Source organism: Rhyacophila brunnea, unplaced genomic scaffold, assembly GCF_057557595.1.
Source record: "Rhyacophila brunnea isolate RB1 unplaced genomic scaffold, BYU_Rbru_1.0 scaffold_14, whole genome shotgun sequence".
Lineage (NCBI taxonomy): Eukaryota > Metazoa > Arthropoda > Insecta > Trichoptera > Rhyacophilidae > Rhyacophila > Rhyacophila brunnea.
This window is the reverse complement of record NW_028232796.1, coordinates 25,103,872-25,110,605: the sequence shown is the minus strand read 5'-3', so window position 1 is coordinate 25,110,605 and position 6,734 is coordinate 25,103,872. Positions and strand designations below refer to the sequence as shown.

General features: G+C 34.7%; 1 pseudogene across 2 annotated transcripts; it reads right to left on the bottom strand.

Annotated features, from left to right (window-relative positions):
* On the bottom strand, positions 1-6,137 carry LOC147075784 (uncharacterized; annotated as a pseudogene). Of its 2 annotated transcripts, none has more exons than XR_015069967.1 (2): positions 3,742-6,137; positions 1-245 (listed from the first exon to the last, which is right to left on the bottom strand). The product of XR_015069967.1 is annotated as an uncharacterized LOC147075784, transcript variant X2 (transcript). The 2 variants fall into 2 exon arrangements; XR_015069966.1 differs by having other exon boundaries at positions 1-256; positions 3,748-6,137.
* Positions 6,138-6,734: the final 597 nt, after the last annotated feature.

Sequence of the window (6,734 nt, the reverse complement as noted above, 5' to 3'; positions counted from 1 at the left end):
ACGTGTAACAAAAATATTTATTTTCCATAAGTAGTACGAAAATTTTCTCATAGCGGTGGCAAAGATTTTCAGTTAGGACAACAAATAATAAGACTAGCAATACACACTTAGATAGTCAAGTTATCAGTCAGCTGTAATTAATATGTATATATAATTATTATAGTAATGCTTGGAAATTTGTTCTGGCATATTTGACATAGATTGCAAAAACTTTCAAAGATAGATTTTATTATTCCACTATGTATGTATACCAGCGCTCGAAATGGACAGGAACGCACCGGAGCGCCGTTGTGGTTCGTGGAATTCCAAAATATACCGTTCCGGCTCGTGGATTTATTTAAAATTGCGTTGCGGTTCGTTAGATTGAGATATTTATGTGTGAATGTATCTTTTAAAGTTTTTCTCAAAATTAAAAATTAACGAAGTTATGTCATGCCGGGCGTGCAAGGGTTAAAAATAAAATTTATGACATCCCTAAATTTCTTTCAATTTTCTTTTTTGTGTCGATACATCCGTGTCTAAATGCATTGTCTAAGCACTCCAAATAATTGCATACTTACATAAAAAAAGTAACTACAGCTGCAAGTTACAAAAGAATTGTGCCTTTACTGACATTGTTTGAAAACCTTTTGTACTTAAATAACTTAAATTCAATAAAAAATAAAGTTGGCACCTACATATTTGTATAATAATTTCTAAAGTATGAAACATCTCAGTACAGTCTCGCTTTTACCTTTGACTGGTATGCATTGCGAATTTACTTACCTACTAATTTATTACTTATATTTTATTGAGTGATAAAACTTATTTATTTTCATCGCCATCTAATCGCCGTGTTAATTTTATACCCACGTCTATTTTTGCGGGCAAAATTTTCAGTGGTAAAGTTAATATGATAAAGTTTGGTAATTTAAATCGTACAATTCCGCTAAAATCTACTTATTAGTGATAATCGCTTGTTTTTGAAAACATTTTGTATTGTTTAATTTTGTTCTCTTAAAATTTGGTTAAACATCTCAGCAGGCGATACCTTTCTATATATTACATATAAGTATATTTTTTGTCGTTGGTATCCAAACTGATTTAACATATAATGCTGTTGACCAGTGGCCACAAGCAGAATTTTTTCGTTTTGAAAATGATAAATATGAGTGGATATTTATAAATTTTATGAAGGTTTAATTAAGTAGTAGGTACTTCGTGTAAATCTGCTAAAACATTAAGAATTCACTCCGATAAGCATTTAAGATCGACAATACAGTTAAAACAGGGTTTTCTGATTCAATGTCATTTCGACAATTGACTCGACGTGTTAAAAAATATTTATGACGTGTCGTAAGCCCTTATTTTTACAGTGAATAATAAATAAATGCACCATTATGCCATTTTCCTACAAAAATGTTTTTGGTATGAAACTATTGAATAGCCTACCGTAATTAGTTTATTTTTAAGGGACGTTTCTATTGTGTTATAATTACATACGTTGTAACTTGCTACTTTAAAAATAATAGAAATAATAGATACCTACTATGTAGAGAACTTTTAGTTAATTTTTGTTGTAAATTTGTTTTAAAAAAAAAAAGGAATATCCGCCAATAAAATTTTATTATTATCATAATAATAAATTATTGTTCTGTATTATCATTATTCATCACCGTGGCAATAATAATGACTATAATGAGACTAGGTAAGGACAAACAACACAAATTGAATCGTTTAGTTTAAAATACACTCACAAATTAGGTAGGTACGTGTTCAGTGCGGACAACAAATAATTTTAGATGGTAGTCATAGATTAAATAAATACGGTGGTAAGTTCTTTAATCTGAGGTGGTAAGTGTACGTATATTACAATAATGGTAACCAAAGCATCATCATTGTAACATATAGGTCATGGTCTCCACAACGAGGGGCTGAGAGGGCTCTAGCCTGGGAGCCCGTGCTCAGGAGGAGCCCGGCGAGGCGAATCGACCAGATAAGTGAGATAAACACACATCACAAATTTGCTTTAATAGTAAAAAAAAGAATTTTCTTACAATACTATTATTTATAGTTATGTGGTTATACGAAACAATTCTTAATTGTTTATCAATACTGGACATCTCCATAATTCGTATGAATGTTTTAAAATATACAATAAAACACTAAATATACAGATTATTGTTACCCCGTACATACTGCCTTTATTCTTAGCGATAAGAAGGGGGCCCCACCAAAGATCCTAGCCTGGGGGCCAGCTTCACGATGTGGGGCCTATGGTATAGGTATATACATACACTACAATATTAGTCCTTATAATGTTGAATATAGGTAGGTACCTACTGATTAATGACAATTTTATATTATTCTATAGGAATCGTGTTTAGCAACTCGAGTTGCACCTTCCGTCATGTTTTATCTTATATAATTAATGATACTTCTTCTTCTACCCTGTCATGTCCTAATATTGGGGCATAGGGCAAGCATTGGCGCCACTTCCCTCGGTCCATCGCCATGCGCCTCCCGCCATGTCAGATCTGCAGCAAATAGGTCGCTTTTGTAGCACCGCTGCAGGGTGAGGGAGAGGCGGCCACGGCGATGGAACCCTTGAGGCTGTGCCACAAGGGTACGAAGTGCCGCACTCTTTGGCGGCATCCGGAATACGTGTCCCAGCCACGTAAATCGTTTCTTCGTGATAACTTTAATCACCGAAGGCTGCTGTGCTCACGAACTCGGGTATTTGTAACGCGGTCGTACCAATGTATCCCTAAGATTCGGCGGAGACATCGATTCTCAAAGCTCAAAAGCCGATAATTAATGATACACCATTGGTAACTTAAAATGCTATAATTACGTAGTTTGGTGATGATGGCTTGAACCTTTTCTTAGAAGTAGGTATGGCCTAATGGCCCTTATGGTGGAGAAGGTTCAAAAGAAATCTTTGAGGATCCTTTGTTTGAAGCTGTGTGGATGCCATCCATGGCTTTATCCGATTGATTTATCTTAAGAACGCTTACACACTGTGTTCAACCAAATTGCTTCGGATATTGGTATATTTCTCCTGCGTGAGAACGAGTTTATGTGAACGATTTATTATAATTATAATAATTATAATTCTTTGTTTTATAACTTCTTAAATAATTAAATGGCGTAGTTAACTCTATCGGTGTACAGATATGTACTGTATAAATTTTGTATTTACTCGTCTCTGTATAGGTACTTACTATTTTTTCTAATAGTTGCTGCATCTATTTCTTTATTTTTAAACACTATTTTAATACTATTTCTTTGATTTTTTTAAAAATATTCTGTGCTCGTCTTGAATCTATAATCTGTAAAATTTTTCATATGTAAACTAATTTTTAATTTGAATCTTTATGGTAGGTATGTGGATATGTTGTTTTTTAAGTTTAATTAATTAACAAACTGAACTATCCCAAATTAGACAGTAATATAAGTTATAAGCAGTGACGAGTGGTGGTAGAAGTAACATGCCTGCTGATTGTGGGTGGTAGATAAAGTAAGAGTACAGAATAATACAATTCTTGACGGTATACTTTGTTGAGACTAGGTTCTTTCGCCTGCGGCGCTGACAATCCTTGCCCACTTGCTCAATATACATCCACGTAAGAATTTCAAAGTTTATTGTTGCATTTATACATCCAACGTACGTACGTATGTAAAGAAAAAAATAAGCATACCGTTTTTTCGGAAAATTATAGAGCGTTCCTGTTCGTGAAATTTTCCATTTCGAGCACTGATGTATACTTACTTATATTCACACAGATATTGTATACAAATACATACCTACCAATAATTTGATATTATTTAAAGATATTGCCAGTTTAACACATTCATTATTTATGTATGGAATAAATCAAAATGTACTATCTGTGCTATAATTCTTTTCACATCACAAAGGCGCGTCGCTGCCCAGCCAACCATGTGTCTATAGAAAAGATGTCTCCATTCATTCAATTTTTTTACTGCTTTCCTGCAAAGCAGAATGGGGATGCAACTTTGTAAAGTATAAGCCAGCTCTCACATTTAAACTCGTCTTGTCTGCAACGTGTCGAATACGTCAATGTGAAATCATCGTTATTCACAAAACACACGTTGCTAAATGGAGCTCCGCTTGGAAATTGGTGGAATGCGACTTTTTAGTTTGAAAAAAATATCTAGTGCTGCTAGCAACACATCGATTGCGAGTCGAAGCCGCCATACGGTAAGAATTGGTCATACATATCTAAGTTTCAAGGGGTTACGCGCAACTGTCGCTAAGTGCCTTTTTGGACGGTCTTCATGTGCAACATTGGAGCGACGTTCTTAGAAGGTTTAATTTTTGGCCGTGTGGTAGATAAGGCGAGTTTAGATGTGAGAGTGGGCTAAGAATTATAATCACATTGTATTATGTTTAGTAAATTCTCAGATTTCTATTATTTTTTACAAGGTTACTAATAATCATTTAATATTAAGTCTTTACCACTGCGTCATAGGTAGGTAATTATAAAAATATATACATACAAAGATATAGATGCATTTCCCATCGTTCCATAGTATTACACAATTATTTAGGTATTGAAAAAAAAGGAACTGAATTTTAGTCACTCATAATTATTTATGGTCAGTCAGTGACAATTTCTTTTACAGTACATGTTTTCGAGTAGTAAACCACCCTAATAAAAATATTGTAAAATAGAAAAAACAATCTAATTGGTATCAGACTTTTTTATAAGGCACATTACACAAGCATAATTTGGATGAAAAATATTTGTATTGTGAACATAATAGGTATATAAGTACTGTCACAGTCTAACTATAATATAGAATACCGAAACACATGAATACAAAATGATTAGGTAACTATTTATTTTGCTATATAACAGTATGATTTTTAAAGTGCACGCGTTAAAGTGCATTTTGCAAGTACATGTAGGTAGCATGATTAAGTTGGTAAACTTCACAAATATTAAGATCGCTCAGTTGCCATTCCGATTTTTTTCATACGCAATGGCAATTATCGATTATCTTGGTAATTTTAGTTCAAAATGTACCTACCCTGTTAATATAATTCAAACAGCTTGCTTCAAAAGTAAATATAATGTTTACTGAATATTAGTCTATGTAGCAAAATAAATAGGTAATCTTGGGTACAGATGAGTAGTTTACGACATGACTTTACATGTTTAGGGACCATAGTTGCAATGTAAGTTATCGAGGGCACATAGCATGGCGACCTCCATCCACCGGCAATGAGACTCCAGTTATATTACTAGCGGCACTGCTGGCCAAGAATGCAATTGCTGCTGCGACTTCTTCAGGATTGCCCGGCCGTTGCAGAGCGTGAGTTTCCTTTGATCGCTCTAAAAACTTTTGATAGGCCTCTTCGTCCATGCCGCCTCGTTTTTGCAGGTTAGTTACGATAACTCCAGGGTTAACGGCGTTTACTCTGACCTGCTTCGGTGCCATTTCTAAAGCCACGCACCTGGTGAATTGGTCGACGGCCGCTTTTGAGACACAATACGACAACACGTTAGCAAATGACCGTATTCCGTTTACGCTAGACACATTTACAATGTTTCCTTGTGTCTTCACCAGATGCGGCATAGCCAGCATTGTCAATTGGTACACGGAGCGCATATTTGCGCCCATCACTCTATCATATTGCTGCAGACTCGTGTTCTCGATGCTTCCCATTTCAATGATCCCGGCATTGTTCACCAAAACGTCAAGTTTTCCGTATTCCTGGATTGTCGAATCCAAAATGTTTTGCACGTCCGATTCATTGGTTAGATCGCCGGTCACAATATACGGCTGCGTGGAATTTGCTGTGTTTTTACATTGGTCAGCTATTTTGTTGAGATTTTCAACATTCCTACCTGTCAATGAAAGAATTGCTCCGAGTTTTGACAGATGGATTGCGGTGGCGGCGCCAATTCCTGAACTCGCTCCCGTTATCAACACGACTTTTCCAGCAAAATTCATTTTGTATTAAGTCTCTTCTGTACTGCTATTTTCTTTAAAGGTTAAATTATAAATAAATAACAAATTTAAAAGCGACGTCAAGCAATCGCAATCACATAACACCCACTTATCAGTAAATTTAATAATCACAACATAGTAACCGCCTACCACACGTCAACAATAAATTATTAGTCAAAATGATATCTTTAGAAAATACCAACTTACTGGCAAGAACATAACATCGTGATCCGCGGTATAACACAAAATAATGTGATAAATAAATAGGTATGTGTATTATATTAACCCTTAGACTGCGTGTAAACATGCCATAGACTTTATCTCGTATTTTTGACCAAACTAGAAGAGACACTTGTGGATAATATGCTTTAAAAATTAGTTCAAACCTTTAGGTAGACATATCAGGCAACAGATCATAAAAATGTCAAGTAAACCACAAGGAAATATATTTTTGAAAAGAACACTCGTTATTCAGTCGTTTGAATCGCGCGCCATTGCGAAGACGGGTGTACTCGATGTGTCACCAGGGTTATCAAAACAAAACATTAGTCTTGCATCGAAAAGTGTGCATCGATAATATTTTTATTTACCATTTAATTAATTATTACGATTACGTTAGTGTTATGTATTTTTTCTCAGTGATTTGTGATCTCGATAGAAACATTTTGACGATTTGTTTTTAGTATTTTTTGTCATTATAAATATATGTGAAATAATTATTTCACCCGCCAAAATGTCACCACCACATAATATTATCGAAGAAATAATGCTGG